This window comes from Lissotriton vulgaris, chromosome 8 (assembly GCF_964263255.1).
Source record: "Lissotriton vulgaris chromosome 8, aLisVul1.2, whole genome shotgun sequence".
Classification (NCBI taxonomy): Eukaryota; Metazoa; Chordata; class Amphibia; order Caudata; family Salamandridae; genus Lissotriton; species Lissotriton vulgaris.
Genome location: NC_141696.1, coordinates 1,502,897,160 through 1,502,921,119, shown reverse-complemented (window position 1 = coordinate 1,502,921,119; position 23,960 = coordinate 1,502,897,160). Strand labels below are relative to the sequence as shown.

At 44.1% G+C, this 23,960-nt stretch overlaps 1 protein-coding gene across 2 annotated transcripts in view; it reads right to left on the bottom strand.

Moving 5' to 3' along the window:
• Positions 1-23,960, bottom strand: part of TIGIT (T cell immunoreceptor with Ig and ITIM domains) — a 322,385-nt gene that overhangs the window by 15,187 nt on the left and 283,238 nt on the right. The window lies entirely within an intron of this gene.

Genomic DNA, 23,960 nt, shown 5'->3' with positions numbered 1-23,960 from the left:
TGTTTCTCTATGGGTGAGAACATCGTATCAGACAGGCTCTCAAAGAATTGGTCTACAAATTCAGGTGATAGTTCAACCAAATTAGATAGCGCTGTAACTTGGCAGGTGTGAGAATGATTGCTGTCATCGAAGGCAGGACCAGCAATGCTCACAGAACGTTGTACCTGGATGATGTTGCTTTTGTCACTCGCTCCACTGTTACCACTTGGCTGTAGCACAGGAGTCTCCACGAATGCCGTCATCAGGATTGGTAGCCGCTGGGGACAACACAATGCGTGAGCCGTTATTGGACTGAGCAAAGTATCGACGTCCATTGGTACTGCTGATGGAAGTGAAAGACAGATGTCCAACACGCATTCATCGCCGCAAAGCATACACCGTAGCACAGGTAAAATGCAATTTTGCCATATCGGTCTGAATGAAAGGAACCAGGTCATGTTTAGATCTCTCAGCCTGGCCAATCCAAGGACGTTAGTTATCCTGTCCCGGTAGCGCATTGCTAGGATTGTCTCTTCCATTCCCATGGGAGCTATGTCTGAGCCGAGGCTTGCCATAACGAAGCAGGAGGGTCAAAAATAGAATCCCTGCGACGAGTCCCAAAAATAATGGTATGCCGCCAAAAATGGAGTGCACAAAATTAGGAAAGATTCCCAAAATTGCCTGGAAGGGTGTTAGCAGTCCCGTAAAGACTGTCTTAAATATGCCTGGGATGCTTGTTGCACTAGACATGTTAAGGAGTTGGCTGAACATTTCTACGAAATGCACGGGGCAATTTGTTGATAAAAGGTCATGAATTTCAGTAGCTGTCCTTGCAACTAGAAGATCATACGTCTCTTTAGATGACGTTATAGGCACTGTTGTCTGTAAAAGTACAGATTTCATTTTGCTTAATGTATCAATTCGTATAGAATAGAGATTCAGACGAGGCCAGATGGGAGTCACTATGTCTGGAGGCCCACTCGGAAACAATGCTTGCATACAACATTTGACCATGGACGTGACTTCTATTAGATAACTTTTCCCTGGCGTGAGGCAACAACATCTGTGATCCGTTCTAAGAATGTAACTCCCGTTTGCGAGTTGCATAAAGAAGGGCTCTATCTGAGTTGCAGGTGTGACTAGCTGGTGGCATGAAAGGTTGTTTGAATTCCCATCACATGCTCCGTGTAAATTAATACCCTGACACAAAAGTATACCGCTTAGTGAATGTTTACAATTCTCACCACTAAGAAATACATTTTTGTCACTGTCACTATAGCAAGAATGAGTGTATGGTAATTTCCATTCGGATTTTACATATCCTTTACCCAATTGTTCATACTGGCCAGCAGGTATGTACTCAAGGCACTTTTTAAATCGGAAAGTTGTTATCGGAATTGTGATAATCCCGTGTATTATCCATTCAACGACAGGACTCTCTGACATTGTCAATGGTAATCTCTCGAGTTTTTCGATGCTCAGGATTGTATAGTCTGCTCCTTTCTGTGCCAAACTGATCTGTTTATCAGTAAGGTTAAAACTGGAAAATAATGACGTCGTGTTGATTAAACGCCAAGGCACATAGCCTGAACGAAGATTTTGCAGCGTCCAGCCTAATTCTATAATAGAGCGTAATTGAGATTGGCCTTGTTGTAACATTAGCAAATCTCTGTCTATCACATCAAAGGCAGAGGATACAATATTGTCCAAAGAATATATTCTGGAAGACAGAGTCGTTAACCCATTGTCTACCACAGAAAGTGATTTCTCCAAATTAATACGATCAATTTCTCGTATTTTTTCCAGCAGTTTCAATTTGCTTTACTTTCCAAGCCTCGTTGTAAGCAGCATAGATACTGGTCGCTATGAAACGCTTTTGACGCTGTTTGCGTGGTCCAAGAATGAAATCGCGCAAATCAGCACTATCTTTTAGTAAAGACAAGTGTTGCTTAATTTCAGCCAGTGTGGACGAGGTTAGCCATTCAAGGCAGAGTTTCCCTACACTGTATGTTGTTATAATCCCTGGATGTTGTCTCTGGGAATATCTAGGGTCTAATCTGGTCATTTTTAACCCCTGTGTTCTATTCAGGAATCTATCTTGACAGCTATTTGTGTCTGTAGGCCAGATTAACCACTTTTTCCAATCAGGATGTGTTCTGTTGAAATGTAAAATTTGTGACACGTCTAACTCAATATCTGCGGTTGCATTTTCAGGTATTGGCTTTGGAATAGATGGTGTTTTAAGGTCTTTGATCTTAGCTAGGCCAAGACAAGATGTTTGGTGTATTGTGTCATTTAAAAATAACATTTGTTCAGGTATCATGCAGGTTCTAAATAGTGCTTCTATGCCTTGCACCTGCCAATCTTTTGTACCCCAAATTGTTTTCGTTTCAATATTATTTTTCCAATAATCAAAACCAAATGTCATCATTTTGTCATAAAATGCTTCTGAATATATCAATTTAGAATTTGTCAGCATTGTTTTCATTCCTGTTTTATCTAACAGTTTGTAATAAAACGTTTCTGCATCACTGGTGTTAAACCCTGAGAAGTATTTGAATTTCTCAAAAAATGCTTTAGAACTGCTTTTAGGTGGTGTAGCACAATGTTCCCATTGATTATACATAAAAACATTTCTAGGCTGTGCAGATTTATGCAAGTAGTGATCCCCATAGTGGGTGTAACAGAATAACTGCTCATAACTAGATGAACCTTGTAAATAATCATGATCTGTGAATCTAGCTGACATTACTAAATCAGACATCATGTCATTAATACTGTTAAAGTCCCAATCATCAGAGAATGTACTTGGTGTCACAAAGTCACTTAAGGAAACCTTTAGTTGATGAGGATACTTCAGGATTTCGACCGGACCATAGATCTCATAGTCTGTTTTCTCCCATTCTACCCCACCAGGTATTGGAATTGCTGTGACATTTACTGTTGACAGTTCTCTTTTCTTCACGTGGGATGATCTGTGTGGTTTCAGGACTAGGTTGATGTTCTGACTTGCTGTGTCCATTCAATTGTAATGAACTTTCCTAAAATTAAAACTAAAATTAGGCATAGTAGGAGTATGAATACCCCTGAAATAATCCAATGCTCAATCAACGGTGAATCCAGATATAGTTCTTTGATTTGTTGAAGGAGTCCTGTTGTATTTTCTTTAGAATACTTTTTTGTTTCTGGCATCACTTCGGGGTCATTTAAATCTTCAGAGAAGTTGTCGAAGTTGATGAAATAACCAGAGGCAGTTCTGTCACTTGATGGGATTGTTCCTCCAATCTGTCTTTCGGTAGCACTTTCTGATGCCACATTATTGTAGACTGGCGTTGTTTCTTGACGAACTGTTTCAATCTGTGTTTCAAGAGGCACGAGTTCCATGGCATTATTGCATAGTCCTTCATTGTGCACTGCAGGCTGATCGAATGTGATGAGTCTTTCAGTTTGAACCTCTTGGATTGTTGCAAGTTTGGGTATTCTGTTGTTTCTTGGGAGTCCACTGGGCCTACTGTTGATTATAGGCCACATGCTTGTGGTTTTACCAGATCGATAGACCCGACTCTGTTCTCCTTTTTTACCAGCAAGGGGCGGTAGCACAACTGATCTTGTTCCGGTGACTGCTAAGACAGGTACTGCTTTTCTGTAAGAAGGCCCAAATTCCTTCTTCACCGCGATCTTCTCTCTGACTAGATCCCCAATCTTTGGAATCCAGACAGGCCTTGCTGGGGCTGTTGCGGGTGGTGCCTCGTCAGTGGTACTTGGCTGTTGCTTTAACTTTACGCTGCTTAATGATTTTCTTGTTTCATTCAGTTCCTGTAAAACAGCCAAACGATCTTTGATGTCAAAGTCTATTGTTTCTTCTTGTACCACTGACATCTGACTATCGAGGTCCTGAACTCGCATTCTAATTCCAAACAATAGTTCGTATGGGCTGAAACCTTTTAGAGACTTTCTTGGCATGTTGTTAAGACTAGTCTGGACACTTATTAAATGTTTGACCCACCCAGCGCCTGAACCTAATACCTTCGCTGTTATAGATTGCTTTATGTCACGGTTTTTTCTTTCTACCACACTATTCCCTTCGGGGTGCGACGGACAAGAATACCGCAACCCAATTCCCATGCTAGCCATGGCCTCCTTATAGGCTCGAGAGCTGAAAGCAGGACCCTGGTCAGAATGGAACGTGGTAATTGCGTATGTGCCGATAAAGACTCGCAAATCTTTTATAACCATTCTAGCGTCAGCCGAGCACTGGGGGCCTCATTTTTTAAGTGCTTTTCGTCTTAACTGTTAATAGGACGCAGGACGGGGTGTAGGCAGCGTTAGGCTCTTTCTGACTGGTAGCCGGTAGCAGGGTTCGCTACTGCGATCCCTATTACAGTTTTCACAGTTGTTTGCATATATTTGGTGTTCTACACTCATTCCCGGCCACCAGAATACTGATTGTAATTCAGTCAGTGATTCCTTGATCTCTCTGTGCCTAAGACCCAAACCCATGTGTGCGTCTGCTATTAAAAATATTCTCCTGTTCATGTTTGGAATTACTCTGTCCCCCACTCCAGGGATTCAAGCAAAAGGAACGGAGTTTGCATCGATTATGTATGCATAATTGAGTGGATAGTTTACGGGTAGTGCTGCACAGTCGCCTTTTACGGTCGTTTTTACTGCCAGCATGGTTTCCCCGTCTATGTACTTATCTGTACGCTTCTTTGTGGCTACGGAAGCCGGTTTAGTTGCTTCCGCTTTGGCTGTATTAGCCAATGAATTCCCTGCAACGTGAACGCCATCACGTTGAAGACTCTGTGCGTGAATCACGTGAGCCTTTTGTAGTTCTTTACTTAAAAGAGCTACCTCGTTCCAGAGCAATTTATGCTTTATTGTGGCACCTGTGTCATCTTTGTAGTCATTTTCGATCCAACTCTGCAGTTTATTGTTGTAAGAGTTGACGCAAAAATGAGAATCACACACTATAAGTGTCGGGAATTCACGTTCTGCATTTTCGAGCGCCATCTTTAAAGATCTGATTTCAGTTCTCTGAACCGAACAATTTCTTACAGATTCAGTTTTTGTTACTTTCGATCTGAATTTACCGCACAGCCAACGACCTTTAATGATCGCACATGCTGCATCGTAGGATTTTCTCTCTACGTTGAAATGCTGTACAAAGCTATCTGTGTAGATTATACAGGCATATTGTGGGAGAGGCAGAATTTCGATTGGCAGAGGATATTCTTCTTCATATTCTAAATCATTCAGTTCCTCAAATTGCGGTGCGAAATAGTATTTCACATCTTCCGCTCCTAGAGAATCTATGCACTGTATCCATTTCGGATCCAGTGACACTGTAGGCAGGTTTACTGGGCTGAATAGCGCCTCGAAGGCAGATTCCGCTGTGAGGATATTAATCTGTTTGCCGTGTGCTAGTTCTCGTTCATTTGCTAATGCAATTTGCACTGCTTTCACAGTTCTTTCTGTGGGACTGAATGCTTTTTCTACTTGTGTGTACAAGTGAGATTTAATTGAAATTGGTACCTTTTCTCCCTCATTAGAGGTCAGGTACGTGAATCCGCATCTTCCTGGGATGACTCGGATTACAAGATCACGTGTGTTGTCACGTGTATCTAATTTTATTTTTGCTAACATGTCTGTTTGCAGTGATCTCAAAATTTCTGTGTGTTTTTGAGTCCAATTGATTTGTTTAAAATCAGGTTTAATTAGTTCGTAGAGAGGTTTAACCCTCTCTGCGTAATTTAAGATGTAAGTTCTTCCGAAATTCAGAAAACCTAGTATGGATTGTAAATTCTTCAGCGTTTTTGGAGCTTGGAGTACAGCGCACTTCTCTAAGAAGTTGTCCGCTAGGCTTTTCCCTTCACTTGATAATTCGTACCCTAGAAACAGTACTGTCAGATGGGCAATTCGGGACTTTTTAAAGTTGAATTTGTAACCCTCTGCTGCGAACCCAAGTATAATGGTGTTCACTCTTTTCAAGTGAGTATCCAAGCCGTCGTCTGTGAGATAAATATCATCTACGTAAGACAATGCTTCATCATCATAGATTTGTAGTAACTCTGTTACCCTAGCTGAGAATAGTCCTGGGCTGTTCTTGAACCCCTGTGGGAGTCGACAGAATTTTTTCTGTGACCCAAATGCGGAGAAAGCGGTCAAATATCTGCTTTCTGGTGCAATGTTTTGACAAAAGAAACCATTAGAAATGTCTAATGTCGTTTTATATTTTTTCCTAACTATGTTATTCATTAGGGCTGCACTATGCGAGTTTTGTACTGCAAAGGTTTTGCAACATGTATTAAGATGTCTGTAGTCCAAAACTAGACGATATGAATTGTCTGGCTTGGAGACAGGAAACAAAGGATTGTTCATTTGCGAGGTGCATGTTTCAATCACCCCCTGGTACTCAAGTTGATCTAAGATCTCCCTGACTTGTTTTTTAGCTTCTTGCTTTATGGGATACTGCCGTTGGGCAGTTGGTTCACTTTTTAATTGGATTTTGTGAGGAGGTGAATCCTCATCCCATCCTACATGATTTTTATATAATGCAGGTGCCTGGGCTACTGCCCATTTCCTTGCATATGTATATTTTTTGTGAATCGGAATGTGATTCGAGAAGGCAGGCATAATCACTTCTTCGCCACGAGGGCACTCCCTGACAAACTCCGGGGGCCAATCTTTTTCAGCTAACAGAATATCATAGCCTTTTGAGAGCTTATCCCAAAACAGACCCTTAATTTTCCTAGTCTTATCACCCTCTATACGCAATGTTATTTCGTATATTTTATGGGGCTCGCTAAGTCTGGCGTCGGCAGTTTCAACCTGAATGTATTCATTCGTGTCCACTGTCTCCAGATGACTCATCAAGATCTTGCGCGCTATACTGATTTCTGCTGCACTGTCCAACATTGTCAATGCCCACTCCCCGTTTTTCAACTGTGTCCTCAGTATTCTCGGCATGGTTGATTACTCTAATACTGGCTACCTTCTTTTTCTGAAATTGAGATTTCTTATTTTGAGCAGGTTCCTTGTCTTTGGACTTGGTGTGCTCTCCTGGGTCTGACCGTCCTCTTCTTTCCGAATTCTGTGGAAAAGATCGAGAGGGACGTGTATCAATACTTTGATATCTATCAGGTTTTTTTATATTATCCCTATTTCTAAGGTTATATCTTTTCTCAGAGGATTCCCGCTGGGGAGACTGGCGTTCTCGAGTCGGAGTTCTTTCCCTCCGTCGAGGAGACCTTCCTCTGGACTGGAAAACTTTTTCCTTGGGAGTGGATTGTTTATTTCCATCCCAGCTCTTTTTAGTAGTGTTTAAATTATTTTTAATAAATAATTTTTCAGGATTTTCGAGCAGTTGGGGCTTAACTGGTTTTCCACCCAAGCTGTCTCTACCTAATTCTTCATAGCATTTTTCTATGATTTTTGCAAGCTCAACAGGATCTTTTATATCTGTTTCCCTCAACTTCTGGCGGATCGCCACAGATGCTGCTTCTCCCTTTATGTTGGCTAATAATATAGCCGAGACCTGCTTGAAGTCTTTCAGTAATTTCATACCTAGATTTAAAGCGGGCTCTGGACCGAATTAATTTTGAATCTGTTTTAGCACTTCTGGTATTACCGCCATAGACGGAACACCGTGTGTTTTTGTGTAAATGGAAGCAAAGACTGTACCCCAAGTGTCACAGTCCTCCACGTGTGGTGCAATTCCCATAGGAAGGCAGATGGTCAAGATTCTGTGTTTCTCAATAGGGGTAGTATCAGGAAATACTGCCTCTATTTGAGTGATTTTCTGTGCTAACCAGAAAGGAATTTGTTCCCGTTTTACGGGTGTTTTACCAAGACATGACTGTATGTTCTGTGGTGTAATTTTATTTGTGTTCCCCTGATGAGGGGTCAGCTGTGGTGTATTAACAGCTGGCTGGACTGTTGCAGTCCGCATTACATATTGGACTAATTGCCTATGTATTTTACTTAATGTTTTTAGCTGTACTAACAGCTCTTCCTTTGACATTTTTACAATGTCCGGATGTGGTGTGTAGCTGGCTAGAACTGGCCACGTTGCTCCTGGTCTACCTAGTGGACCGAGCCTAGTTATGTGATCATTGTGTTTTAGGGCGCCATTAAACCAGAGCAGGTGCTCTTGAAATTTAAGTGGAATTTCAATCTCCTCGAAAGGAGCGTACTCTTCCGGAGGTTTCTCTATTTTGTAATAGTGAAACTCTTTTGTTATAGCGTTTACCGCTGGAAAGTTTATCCATGAATAGAATACCTCTGTCTGCCGATACTCGTGAGCCTCTATCACGAAGACGACCGTACCACCTTGAGGTGTCAGTCCGTTTTCTATAAGTTTTGAAGTTATAGATTTTCTTAATTGGACCGGGATGATAATAGCATCCGGGTCTGTGTATTCGGAACCTTGCTGAGTCGCATCTACTGCGGCCCCAGTGGTTCCGTTATTTTCTGGCATTGTAAAAATGCAAGGTTTGCAGAGTAGGTCTCCAAGGAGACAAAGATTAGGTGCACAATATTTTGGAACACTGTATCCTTCAACGTTGAATAAACCAGAGCTTTACATAGGAATCTCTTCCTACTAAGGTCAGGCGGATTTTAACCTTTCACCCACTCCAGACGTCTATTGGAGTATTTACGGGAGAAAGGGGTGTGAAATATGCACGACTGAGTTACTCTAAAAGTCTTGAGTTAGTTTATCGCCTTACCAAACGTTTGGGCGCCATGTAGTGTAGTTCCTAGTTTCCCACTAGGCCCTGCGCATTGGAATAACATAAACAGTAGTATCGACGTGGAACTGCGGATATTCCAGGCCTCCACTGACTATGCTAAACTTAATTGGGTTGTGTTACCAACTAGCTCAGAGGTCACTGGAAACTTTCTTCTCTGCATAGGAAGTGATCAGCTTCCTTGGCACAGACAAGAAGGGATTCAGCTTTCCAACAACCGTGCAACATGACAACTTTGCTCCTCAGATCAAGAGTCAATCTCTAGGGTCGTGTGAAACAATAGACATGTATTTCACTCAGTCAGTCTAGTGCAGTTTACTTTCACGAGATGTAGAGAATAGAGAGACGGGCGTTTGTCAATAAAGGGTTAACATTTATTGAACAGTCTTTCTTCTCGTACAAGAGAAATGTATTGCCACAATTGCAATAATTGTTATTATAAAAAGTACGTACAGTAAGATAAGTATTGCGAAATAGAACTGTAAAAGCATTGATATGGTTTCTTAGCCATACAATGGTTTAAAAGTAATAAAACATATATACAGTCATATATACATTAGGCTAACATACTCAACTGGTGCTTCTAACTAAGCCTACCCCAGTGTGCCTGACCTAAGCCTAACACGTGAAAGGGGAGCAAGCAGGGCTTAATTTGAGCCGGAGCTTGCCGGTGCTTAGCACCGGCACCTAATTATCAGGGCCGGGTCTATCACGCTGCATGAAGTGCACCTGTCCTGCCGTCAGTAATTGATTTATAGTTGTGACGCATGCGTGGCACTGGGCTGGCACACACAGAGAGCGTGTGCTGTGTCACTTAGTTTAAGTTTTACCATACCGACGGGTCGTACTGGTTGTTGTACACACTTACTGTTGGTGACGTGACGTGACGTGACTGTGACGAGTGACGACGATTCTCAATTTCCTCCTCCTCTCTATCTCAAGAATTCCAGCCGTGGATCAGGCCCAGTGGGCGGGACAGTGTAGTAGTTGTGTTGGGCAGGGCTTTGCTGCCCTGGGCTGGTCCTCTACTGCGGGGAGGGAGGGGGGTGCGGGGGGCTGTGCATGGCAGAGGTAGCGACGCGTGCGCAGATTTTGAATGCGCTCGCATTTGCTTTAATTTTGCCTCGGCACGCCCACCCTAGCATACGCACCTCTCCTCGCCACCGAGTATCCACTGGTGGTGTTGATTACTTCTACACCAATGCCGCCGTTTAAAGTGTCGGGAGCTGCTTACACGACATTACGATGCTGCAGTATATAGCTCTGCTCACCAGGTGAGGGGCCGGCGAGCTATAAAATAAATGATTTAAATCTGCGCAGGTGATGAGGCAGCAGGGCAGGGCCTGGCCTGGCAGGGGCCGGGCAGGCCGCAGGCGCCGTGACGGTGATTACTGGTCACAGTGCAGTGGTCCGGTAGGTGTTTTAATCATTATGTTGAATCACCGGGCGTCTGGTCATGATGGCCTGGGCTGGGTAGGCTGGCGCCGGCGGCCGAATCGAATCATGATTTAAATAAATAAAGCTACGCTACCTAGGTAAGGCAGGTCAGTCCAGGTCTTTAATGGTGGTAAAGTGGAGTAAGGGTGTATAAAAGTTAGAATGATTAGTGTTAAAATGTTTTGTTGCAGCAGACCTGCCATAGGCCCAGAGACATAGTTTATCGTTTATTCTTCGTAGTAGCGAAGCCCCTTCTACTTATCAACCGCCGCCTCCCCTAATAACTGCATCATTATTTCACGATTTTCCTGCAGTGCGTGGCAATTTGTAGGGATTCGATATGTGCCTTGACCTTGACTTCGCAGTAGCTTTGTTAACCCACGGATCTATCTTAGCCTCGTTGTCACTAAACAAGGGTCTCTTTCTCTTCACATTCACTGTAAAACTGGCCCTCCTGCTAATGTCCGCTACCTCAGGTTTGCACCCATGTGGTTCCCTATTCACCCCTGCGTTTCCCTGCCTCCCCCGCCTCCACACTCCCCTAGGATGTCTCACTGTCTCTAGTACTGGAGTCTGTTATGTGCACATTATGGACAATTCTCTGCAGAAGCTACATTAACCCACTGAACTATCTCAATCCTATAATCGCTGTAGCAGTGCTGTGTTCACTGTAACACAATATCACCCCACATGTGTTAACTGTGCTATTGTGTTCGGCCTTCATACAGACATGTTTTAGAGTTATAACTATGCTCTTTACTTCTTTGGTGGGCAGTATTGTCACCCTGGCCTCATCATTCACTTACTGTGTATTTGCGGACATGTTAAAAACACTTCACGCCCCTCACACTTTCCCGCCCATCTTTCCCGTGGTGTGTACTTCAAGAGCTCTCTTGGGTCATGGGAGTTCTGTTCATTGGAGTCGTGGGGTGCATCCAGGGTCAACCCCCCTCTCCTGCCAAATTGATTCTTGAACATCAACGTGTATTCTATTTTTAAGCGCGCTAAAAAACCACAAGCTCACTTGTCGGGTAGATGTTTTTTCTTCAGCTGCTTTTAAGTGCGCCGTTTCTGAAACACTTTTGCCAATGTACACCACGTATTACTGCTACTCGCTGTACTTAAGCACAGAAGCACTTGCTGCACGTTTCGAGCTGCACTCTTCCTGTGAAGTTGGTAATCGCACATAAAAATGCAACCTGAAAATAGTCACTTAAGGAAGAGGGTAAAAACGAACGTTTCCAAAGTGATTGGTTTTATTTTCATTCGAAAACATTTTGAAGTTTGATCGGACTTGCCACTAAATGACTCCACTGTATTCGCTCTCATGCAATTAGCCTGTCAACTTTTATTTAGGTGTATATTGGTCACAGTCACCGTTGGTAAGAGTATTCTGTTGACACGTGCTTTGCAATAATTTCTGATCATCAGATAGGTTTACATTTAATTGTAATTCATATTACATTTTAATTCTAGTACTGGATTCAGTTTCGCTTCAGGGCAGGACGCGGTCATCAGATCTGTGGGGGTTGGGCCCGGGGCTGTGCCCGGCAAGCAGATTTGTTCACTTTGTAATGCGCGCCAAGATAGAAGGAGCTACGTATCCGGCCTTTTTATCTACATTATATTATATTATATCATATATATTTAAAAAAATAGTTTTAAGAAACAAAAAGAAATTCCCCGATGGCATCAGTTTATAAGATAGTGTTCTTAGGATACACGTGGACCCCAGCCGCACCTGTTGGTACATGAGTCACCTGTGGGACACAGGGGCAGCCCGCAGCGCTTAAGCATCACACAGTGGTTTTCCGAGGGCGGGTGCCCCTCCCAAGCAGTCACTCATGTCTCTTACGGGCACTCAGTCTCTGCCAGTGACTCACTCACATCCAGCTACAATTGGAGGATAATTGTGCAAGGGCGGCTGCTTGAGCCTCTGGGGATGACAGAGGTGATTTGAAGTTTGCTTCATATGCAGTGTAGGTCTTTCATTTTAGACTGAGTGCTGGGTGTGCTCAGAGGTGAAGGAGGCGTGATGTAAATTTGAAAGTGCAGTCCAAGTTATACTGCATTAATCCAAAGCCACTGTCTGTCACATATTAAACAAAAGGTTAAATGTTGCAGTGCTAGTACGGTAAAACCACAATGAAAAGGCTTCCTTCCTGGCTATAGGAAGTGTTGCACTTGCAGCGTCAAATAAAGTGATTGATAATAGTGCAATACATGAAGAAGTGTTTTTCCTATGTTTGTACTAGACTGCTTATAAAGTTGCATCTGACCTTTCTGCTGTTGAAATACATGTTGACCCCTGGCAATGAGTCGGGTACAGGGCCCAGGGCAGGCCAAGCGGTACTATGGCCAATCCCTCCTGGCTGCTGATATGTAAGTGCTGCGGGGTGGGAAAATGTATTATAGTAACTAACTGAATAAACTCATTAAAACACTGAGTAATAATTATGGCTCAAACATGCTAAATCACAGAAATTCAACAGATATGGTATCCAATGCAAACATTGCCACACCATAACGTTATCCACCTTTCAGAAAACACAAACACACCAACTTTAAAATCATACAAAAAGAGACTGACTACATAGAGTAACAAGGAAGGAGACCACAGAGATGACCATGAGAGCCGTGGAGAGGGGGAAATAAAGGCAGGGATGAGCCAGAGCAGACTGCAAAGGGAGGGAAGCGATGAGGGAAGAGGCAGTCGGGAACAACTGAAGCAGGGTGTGGGTTTGCAGGGGAGAGGGTGGGTGCTTTATGAGGCAGAGAGGTGAGGGGGAAATAACGTGGCTGCGATTCTTCCTGAGGGAGGTGGACAGCTGAGCAGTGATGGGGCGGAAGTGTGAGGTAGAATTAGCCAGATGTGAGCAGAGAGGGGGAGGTGAGAGTCAGAGGTCACAGGGCAAGGGAACCTCCTATCAAAACCTTACTATGAGGAAGGCTCCCTTGCTGAAATTCGGACCAGCCAGGTATATATTATCTCTGACTTTTAGCAGTGCCAGTTGAAAATGTGGGTGGAGCTAATGTAGTAAATGGGTGGAGCCAGTGGAGGAAGTGGGTGGAGCCAGAGAAAAGTAGGTGTGGCCTCTGACAAACTTTTGAGCACCTGCACTTCATATTTTACAAATTAAGCACTGGGAGCAAGTAAGTAGCTTTAAGTTAAGTTGGTTTTGCCAAGGTTTGTTTCAAGAATTCTCGTCTAAGGGTTTAGTCAACACCATACCTCTGAATAGAATGATGGAGGATTGGTATCTCCTTCAGGGGTCTCTCTCGATATCCCAGTCACCCGCGAGGGTAAACCGGAAACGCCGTGGCTGGATTTCTCTGCACGAGAAAGGCAGCGGGTCTCTTCAGCGCGTCGAGGAAGGAGGGGGGACAGCGTCCGCGGGCAGCTGGAATCGGCTGGATGTCTTCGCAGAGGACGGCTGTTCAGCTCCTTAAGCGTACTGCACCATAGGTCGCGCTTTAGCGGCGATAATGGTATCAGCAGCTTCACCACCACAGGATAGCAGGCTGCAGCGACAGAGTGCTAGATTTACCAACACGGGGTCGTGCAGGCAGCTGGCTTCAGTAGCTCGTACAACAGGCATTGCTTAAGGCAACGTTGGTAATATTTATACCTGACAGGTGCCGGGTTTGACGCAAGTTTGCTGGACATAAGACGTCAATTAAAGATGTCACTAGGAAGTGATAGTTATCAGTTGCTCATTAGAGTTCCATTACTAATCAAAACATAGCAAGCGGGGATTTCCAGGTTTGCTGAGTTTTTATCTTGTTGAAGAACTCGGAGTGTTATCTAGGAATATCAGATAGTGACTACTGCTCTGTCATTGCACTAATTGGTCGCAAAGGAAGTGGCAGAGGGAACTATGCTGGAATGTGGCTCTGTTCGTGTGAGGCCAGAGATGACTTTTCAGAAAATCGCACTTGAACGGTTATGCCAATATAGGGAATAAATGGATTTATAGCCGAATAGGGGCATAAGGTCACAGTATCGATCAGGAACCTAGATAAACACGCAACAACCTCTCTCAGATCCTGGCTCAAACAACCGACTGGGATGAACTCACAGAATTCAAGAGAGAACAGGTGAGAACGCCCGTTCATGGCATCATCATGACGGAGTATCTACGTGCGAATGCAGCACCCAAAGGCTTTTGGGTGAGTAATGCATCCGCATTTTTCTACAAGATATACTCTTCCGTAAGGACTGGTCTGCAATATTGTGGAAGTGTACTAGGGACTACCTAGTTCTCATCAAAATTGCCACCAGACCAACTGAGGAACACACCATAAAGATCCAAGTGAGCGAAACCAAGTTAAAAAACATGGTACACATCACAGTGTACAAAAAGAGACTCGAGGAAATGAACCATGAGATGAGTGAGACCAAGGAATATCTGACACAAAACAAAATACAGAAACTTGGAAAGGATTAAAAAAAATTCTCAATGGAACGCATGCATTCACACAGCTCGGATGACTACAGAGCCCCAGATAACACATCTGATAACAACTCTAGTGCCGGAACCTCCACGGACGGTTCAGACTGGAGTGGCAAAGACTCCTTCACACCAAGAAGGAATAGAGGCCAAAACCGCCACATGAACCGCCGCAGACCACAAATGTGGCATACCCCGTAGCTCTAGCTTGTCATCAGCTTGGCCCCCCTCTGATATGAGTCTGCCAGTGCCAGGATGCCTTTTAGGTGATACCTTGCTTTAGAAATGAAATAAATAATAAATAAACACGGGAACCAACACCAAGGGATACCATTCCAACCATTTAATCCCAATTTCCCGGGCTCTATGAACCCGTACTTCCATGGTCCGCCCCCAATGGGACCACCAATGGCACCGCAGATGGGACAAGAGTACGCACCAAGGACTCCTTTTTTAGGGAGAGGCCGGCTGAATCAGATGACCAGACAGAAAGGAGTGACCTGGACAGACCAGGAGCGACAAGTCCACACGAGGAGCATGACAGGAACAAACCAAGCACAAGTACGACAACCTCATTGTTAACTTAACAGACCAAGACCTGACGGAAGAACAGACAAGAATCCTTAATAAAGGACTTGGTTTTGTCCCGACACCACCACTGGACACCTTCAGACTCCAATGTGAAATGGCTGAATTTTGCCAAAAGCTGAAATTAAAAGCCTTCTTTTACCACTAGGATGAATACACCACGGACGGAGATACCAAACTCTGGCGGAAACCTAAATTCTGCCCATTGAACAGTCAGATTCCGATTGAGATACTGACCTTCGAACAAGCGGTGATGACAGAAATCGATGACCTAAAAACACAGAGTATTCAACCATTCCAGAACGTAACGAATGCTGAACGGAAGGCACTAGACGAACTACGGCAGAATGCCAATCTGATAATCAAGCCCCCGGAAAAAGGCGGAGGATTTGTCCTACTCACCAAAGAAGGATACAATCTACAGTGCACAGAATTACTCTCTGACCACAAATTCTACAAGAGGACAAGAAGATAACAACCAACCCTACAGAACGTCTTCAAAGGACCATCATGCTAATGGTAGATTTGGCAGACTATTGGATCTCAAAGTATGAGGCAGATTTTCTCCAAACTCCAAAGACTCACAAAACCCGCAAACCACCACCAGGGAGACCCATTGTCTCAGGAATCAGGTCGGTCTTGGAACCATTATCCCAGTTTGCAGACCAGTATCTCAAACCCTTGGTCCAAGAGACCACAAAATACCTCAAGGACACGAGGGATTTACTGAACTTCCTGACAGAAAAAACATATTCAGAGGAAACAATGCTACTAGTAGGAGTCGACGTAGAGAGCCTTTATACCAGTCTCCCTCAAGGAAAGACTCCTGAAACCCTGGAGAAATTACTCCTCTACCACACAGTTGGACCACAAAACACCAAGGCATTTCGTCCTAGAATGTAGCATACTAGCGCAAACAGAGAACTGCTTTGAGTACAATAATACCCTGTTCCAACAGTGCCACAGAACTTCAATGGGTAGCACCTTTGCCTCAAGCGTGGCAGGGCTCTATGTAAGTGACTTTGAAGAGACCCATATACAGAGTACTACAAACCCCTACCTGCACAAGATCCTTTTTTGGAAACGTTATATAGATGATATAATCGTGATATGTGAAGGTGACAAGGAAAGTTTGGAAGAATTCCAGAGGTGGCTTAATACAAAATTTGAATGGCTCAAGTTCACCTACACAGCCGACAACAAAAGCCTTGATTCCCTAGATTTAACAATCTACGCACAAAACGGCACGAGAACCTTTTTTAAACCGACAGTGAAGAACAGTCTGCTTTCTTACAAAAGCTTCCATACCCGCCCGCTGAGGGAGAACCTACCCTACGGCCAATTTTTGCGCTTGAGAAACAACTGCAGCAGTACACGAGGCTACAAGGACCAAGCGGAAGACTTATGCACTAAATTGAGAGCCAGAGAGTATCCAGAGAGGGTAATCAAGAAATGCAAAAAGAAGGGCACTGAATCAACCGAGAGAATGTCTTCTTGACACAACCCCAAGAACAACGGAGAATGACGTGGTAACCTGCGTAACCACTTCCAATGCAGCGTCAAACTAAATAAAGAAAATTGTCAACAAAAATTGGAGAATCATTACATCAGGGACTATCAGCTGGCCAAAACCAAGATTCGCCAATAGAAGAACGTGCAACCTCAAAGATTTCCTGGTTCACACCAGACCAGCGCCAGCAAAAAGAAGTGACCTTACCTCCCAGCTATGGAACAGTCCCCCCGTGATGGGCCACTACTCGTGCGGCTCGTGTTCCGTGTGCGAACTAACAACAGCAACAAAGTCGCTACAACTCCTCCCAAATTTCAAATGGACCATCAGGTATTATACAAACTGCAACACCACCCATGCGATCTATATGATCACCTGTCCTTGTGACTTGCGCTACATCGGGATGACCTGCCGCAAGGTGAAGCAAAGAATAGTCGAACACAGAAGTAACGTCAAGTGCCAACGTAATACCACTAAAATTAGCAACCATCACATTGAGAGTAAACATACAGTGAAAGATTTGAGATGGGTCATTCTGGAAACCCTAAACACCCGGAATCATAACGCTGAGAAAATCCTGTTCGAAAAGGAGCAAAGATGGGTCCACCACTTACACACAAATGTCAATGGGCTCAATGACAATATTCCGTGGCTCAGCTTGAACCTCTGAACAAATGACCACTGTATTTCAAGAAACATCATATAGCTGAGAACCTTATTACGACACACCTTGTCAATAACTCGCAAAACTTGTGACTGTAGAGTTCCCAAACTATGAGGAACATCCCCAAGCACGATTCCTCTCTTCAAGAAACCAGTGGTAATCTCAAACCAACTAATGTAGAATTAAACGGTTTCACTCCCAACCCTGTTTAGTGGCCAACCATTAATTTCCACATTGATCAAACACATTGATAACACCCTCACGATCATGCCGGAATCCGGAGCACAGTTCTCCAAAACCTGAAAAACTCATACTATTTGTTCATAAAAAACGGTGACAAAGACTAAATTTATATACAAATATTTTGTATATTTTTATAAACAACACCTCTTTTGGCCTTTGTTACCTTAGAATAAGATCGTTTTTTATTGTGGCGTTGAAACAGAGTCTGTTTTCTATTACTATTCACCTCCGACTACATCAGACAGGAAACCATGCTACCTCTGCTTCCGGGTTCTGAGAGGCAGAGATAGCACAAGTCATGAAGAACCTGCACAGGGGGTAGAACGCACGCCGCAAGAACCACTCCTCTACAAAACCGTAACGTATCTACTAGACCATGTATATAATGCAGCATATGTATATGTTATTTACCTGCAGGCACAGCCTTCTCAGCACGCCCGAGGAGGTTCTTAACAAACACTAACAAAATACGCGTCCCAGGGCTAATGGCGGGTGACAACAAGTTGTTTACACGAGTAACTGAACCATTAATTTGGCAAAAATGAATACACACCGTGCCTCTCTCAATGTAGAGCACCGGAGGGGTCAATGTTTTTTAACAATATGATTTTTATCATCGGTGCAACTCACACCTATCACTCATCACACATACAGATTACTTACAATCTAGAGACATTACACAAATGTCGCCACCATTTTGATTGTAATGGAATACATGAGAATAACGTAATAGGACCGTTACAGTTTATTAAACTCAAATCGGACAAGTCTACAGACTTTAGTCTTACCTTCACAAACAACCAGTCTGTAGATTTCATCATCAACCTAATATACAATAAGCAGGACACGCAGTAATAGGTCCTGTTCCTAACCAGCATCACATCACAATTTCTGCACACACAGATTAACCCCTTCACTGCGGCGGCTATTCCGCCGCAGCGCTAAGGGGGTGGGGCGGCCGAACGGCGGTTCCGTGCTTGTGACGGAACCGCTCCATCACGGCTCGCGGGTGAGCTGTGCTTGTGACGGAACGGTTCCGTCACAAACCCGCCCTCCCATTAAATCGTCAGTGCAGGCGCGGAATTTGTGCCTGCACACTCCTTTTGCGCACATGAACAATAGAATCTGAACATGAAGAGCACGATCAATGAGAGAAAGTTTGCCAATGGGGAACGAGAGAATTTTGCCTTTTGTAATGAAGAATTGCCATTTTTAAGTTTCTTCATATTTCTTCTTCAAAAGCATCTATGATACTGCGCATTGACGCTATCTATACATGTTTGTATTGTCTGTCCTGTCACCCCCTCCCCTTTTTATTATCCACAGGTAATTAAAGGCCTTTTCCTTATTCAGGGAAAATAATCCCAGGAATTAACCTACAATAGAAGGTTACCTTCAGTTTTCTTTCATTAAACTTTTTTTCACTATAGATAATAGGTCCTGAAGAAAGCCAATTTGACCCCTTACGGGCAGCTTGTGGCTCAAACATGTTGACCTTTTTATGGACATTATACAGTGCGAAGGCCCCCTAATCAAGCTTCCTACGCACGCCAAATCTTTTTGATCAGGCTTGCTCTCCAGCACCAATTAAAATTTACTAACCAGTGGTCTAAATCCGGATGGTGGAAGCATACAATCAAACCCTATGATGAAGGTATCACGTTGCTAACAAGAAGACGGAGAATCAAGATACACCGCCATTCGAGCCTTGGTACGTGAATGAGGGTTTTTTTATCGGCATCGGAAACTAATAGAGAATAAAACCCTGGTTACTCAGGGCAAGAAATCCCTTACCCCATTGATTTTTTTTATATTAAAACTAAGGAAGCTGAAAGGATCACAGATTTTTCCTTCTCCCCCCTTTCTGATACAAAGTATCTTTCAGCCTTTACCAACCACCCAACAGGGTGAATGGCCTTCTTCAGGATACAGATCCCTTATTTTTTTTTACCTCCCTCCTAGTTAATCACTATATGCTAGGGATAGGTATATTCCAATACTTGCCCTTGGTAGACACACTTAGAGGGGGGGTGGTTTACGGTGAGGTAGGGGTTTCAGGGTGTTGGCCTACCTATTGATATTATTGGTGGATAGATGGGTGGGTATATGTGAGTCTTTGTGTGTTGTATATGTAAGACTTTATTATGTAAACTTAAATTCATACAATAAAAGCAGATTAAAAATTAAAATAGTTACGATAAAAGTGACCAACTGGTACCATCGAAAGGACCTAAAATTAATTCGAAAATTTCAAACATCATTGATAAAATTACTTATGGAATAAAATATTTCAAAACTAATTTTGCCACTGCAGTGATCATCTATCTGCAGTTATAAATCAGTGGTACGCAATGTCAAGAAATGTCATCAGTTTCACAATTGGGATTGTAGCAAAAAGTATGCCCTTGTTGCTTCTCTTATATTTTGTAGTGTGAGTTCCCTAACGGTTTGTAATAAGTACTTGCTTCAGATATCTTTCAACCCAGGGCAAAAACATGGATGTCTGATATAATATTGATGACAAAAATATCATGTGAAGAAATATTGTGTCAAAAATATCGAGAACCAAAATATTGAGAAGGTAAGTGCAAATAGTAAAGTATAGATTTACTATTGTTAACTCCATCTACATACATATATATATATATCGTCAAGTTGCTTATATGGGTAGTTAAGTATAGTAAAACTTTGTTTTGCCATCAAAACCTCCGGTCACAATATTATTGGCCGCGATATTCTTGAAACAATATTTTGCCCACACAATATTGTTTCCACAATATTTTGTCCAAAGACCCCAAATACATAGCATGTTCTGTAAGGTTTTTTCGCGATAGTTACACAGCCTATAGGACTAGCTGGAATGGCAGATAATCCAGGAGTCCTCAAACTGCTTCCGGGGGATGTAGAGAAGTTGAAACTTAAGGAAGTTTTGTTTTGCTGTTGCCTCCAGATTGGAATCCATATAGTATTGCCTGTGTGAGAGGTATGATTCGATTAGGTAGTCTTTATGTTAGTAACTTGAAATCCTCAGCAGGTCGGTAGTCTGAAATGATTCTCGCACACCCTTTCTGATGGTGTTTTTTAGGGTGATTTTGGACATAGTCTGCAGGTCATCGATAGCAGTAGGTTGTGCTTTAGTTAGGAAAACAGTAGTAGTTTTATACAAGAAGGAGGCTGACAGGGTTGAACATCAGTGCTTTAAAAATCAGACCCCATTACTCAAAGTAATTGATTTTTTGGGATAGTGTGTTGTAGGTGGGCCTGTGATTGTGGAAGGTGTGGTGCTAGTTTGTGTGTCTGTATTTGTACGTTTGTGTGTATGGTTGCGTTTCTTAGTAGGAGTGTCTGTGTATGTGTCTGTCTTTGTCTGACTGTGTGTGACTGTGTAGTTAGTTTCAAATATAAAGCCCTTCTTAACAACTATAAAAAAGCCATTTTAGCGGCCAAATCTAAATATTTTACTGAGCGAGTGGCCCTATCGGCCAACAAGTCCCGTGAGATTTTCTCACTAGTTCACAGTCTTGCTACCTCCCATCGTGCCTGTCTATCCCCTGCTCCTTCTCAATCTCTCTGTCAGTCTTTGAACGATTTTTTCATCAATAAAATTATCACCATTAAGACCAATATCCCCACTGTGTCTCAACCTGCTCTGTGTGATCACTCTTACCTATCTTCCTCTGTTCTCGATCATTTTGAACCTATTTCTTCTGAGCTCTTCCTTGACCTGCTCGTTAAGGTCAAGTCCGGTTCTCCTGCAGACTGTGCCCCCGCACGGATCCTTAGAACTCTTTTCATTAGTTGCCCGGCCCCCCCTCACTTTTCTTAACACTTCTTTGGTCTCGGGCTGTGTTCCCCCCTCCTTTAAATCTGCTATTGTTTTTCCTATTTTGAAAAAGGCTGGCCTTGATCCCTCCCTTCCATCTAACTTCAGGCCGATTTCCCTTCTCCCCTACCTAGGGAAGATTCTTGAAAGCTACGTGACATCCTGCCTTTCCGCCTACATTGAGGAGAATCATCTTCTGGCCTCCCACCAGGCGGGTTTTCGTCCTGGCCACTCCACTGAGGGAGTGGTCCTCGCGGTCCTGGATGAACTTAAGGGCAAGGCCGATAGCAACCTCCCCCAGGCCTTGGTCCTTTTGGACTTGTCCGCTGCGTTTGACACGGTCGATCATGCCATCCTTCTCGACCGTGTCAGCGCAGCGGGCATCCAAGGCACTGCCTTCTCCTGGATCGCGTCCTTCATCCAAGGCAGATCACAGGCAGTTCACCTCTCTGATTTTTCTGCTCCCCCACTCCCGGTCACCTGTGGGGTCCCTCAAGGTTCTTCCCTTTCCCCTCTTCTCTTCAATCTTTACATCCGCCCCCTCATCTCCTCTCTTCTCGAGCTGGGGGTCTCTGTGTACAATTACGCAGACGACCTCCAGCTCGTCTTCGATCTCTCTTCCCCAGCTGACTCTCTCCCTAAGTTCTGTTCTACCCATGTTTTTATTTCTCAATGGATGAGCTTCAACCATTTGAAGCTCAATCCTGATAAAACGGAGCTCGTCCTTACTGGCGGCTCATCTAATCCCTGGTCCTCTGCTCACTGGCCCCTTTCTTTTGGTCCCCCCCCCTCTCCTGTCTCCTCAGTCCGGACTTTGGGCATCAAGATCAGCAATGATCTTTCCATCCACGCCCAAATCAGTTCCGTTGTGTCTTCTTGTTTTTCCTCCCTCCGCCTTATTCGCAAGATCTCCCGGTTCTTTTCTGTTGATGCCCTTAAAACCATTATCACGGCCCTCATTACATCCCGCCTGGATTATGGCAACGGCCTGTACGTAGGCATCCCCGCCTACGAAACTCGCCGTCTCCAGGCCATCCAAAACCAGGCGGCCCGCCTTATCCTTCGTCTTCCCAAATCCTCCCACATCACCCCGGCCCTCAAATCCCTCCATTGGCTCCCGGTTCTCTTTAGGTCCCGGTTTAAACTAGCCTGTCTGGCTTTCCGGGCGCACGCTCGTTCTGCCCCGCTCTTCGTTAACTCTCTCATCTCCTCCCACGCTCCCAGTCGATCGCTCCGCTCTTCTTCTCTTTCTCTCCTTCATGTCCCCCGCTTCCGCAAATCCCGAACCGGGGGCACCCGGTTTTCTGTATTGGCCCCCCAGATTTGGAACAATCTCCCTCTCTCCATCCGCTCTATCCCCATTTTCTCTCACTTTCGTAAAGCCCTTAAAACTTTTCTTTTTCTTCAGGCATTTCCCGGCTAACCTCTCATGGGACCTTCTGTAGATACTGTTGTGCTCCTCAGCGCCTGGGTCTCTGAGAGTACCTCTGCAGCCAAACATCTGAAGGAGCTTAAACCTAAAATTGACAAAACCATTCTGTCGCTAAGACGCTTATGCCACCGCTTGGACAGTCCCTCAGCAGAACCAATGTTGACAGTGCTCAGGGCAAAACTGATCCCTGCCATTGCATATGGGCACATAGCCTACCCTGGTGCATTTGACAAAGTGGTCAACGCAGCCCAGGCGAAAGCCTATAAGTTGGTGCTACAGGCCCCTAGATATGCAAGGAACACTAGATTAAGGCTAGAAATAGGCCTTAAGCGACCGGAGCTGGTATTATTGGGGGACCTTTTAAAACTCTATATTAGAGTATTGAAAGCACCAGAACATTCGCTAAAGCACTCCCTAAAATCAATCTTTGATGAGGTGGGCTCCCCCTGGTACTCAAAGGTAGGACAAGCTATTGCAGCATTGAAAATCGAAAGAAGGAGTTTGCCCCTGCACGAAATTCCTTTCTCAGCCTGGGCCCAAGCTGTTAAGCGCCAAGTCCGGATCATCTCCTTTGGACTTGACCTTGCATCTCTTCGGCAAAATCCACTAACCCAGGCCCTGGACAAATCATATATTCCAGGTAAACCCCAACCTTACCTGCAAGATCCAGTATCCACTTACGCGAGAAAGAAAATTTTGTACTTTCGACTTTTGGCCCTCAGGATCATGGACTTCAACCCCAAATGGGCCCGTACGGATGGCACCTTGGCCTGTCGTCTATGCAATTACCGTAGAGAATCCTGGCTACACTTGCTGTGCTGCTGCACAAAGCTGGCCAATGACCGCCATCGCTTGCTGCTTCCGATTTTACGTAACACGGCCTATAGAACTTGTAGAGAGGCCTCGGACTGGTGCCTCTCAGTCTCCACGACCTGTTTGATAGCCAGAGTTGGGAAATTTATACACCAGGTAAAAATGGCACTCGACTCCCACTTAACGGCATTGTCTGCAAAGTAACTGGAAGCCTCCTGCCGCAGTTACCTAACTTGGGCTGGTTTAAAGATCCACGAAGAATCCATCTTT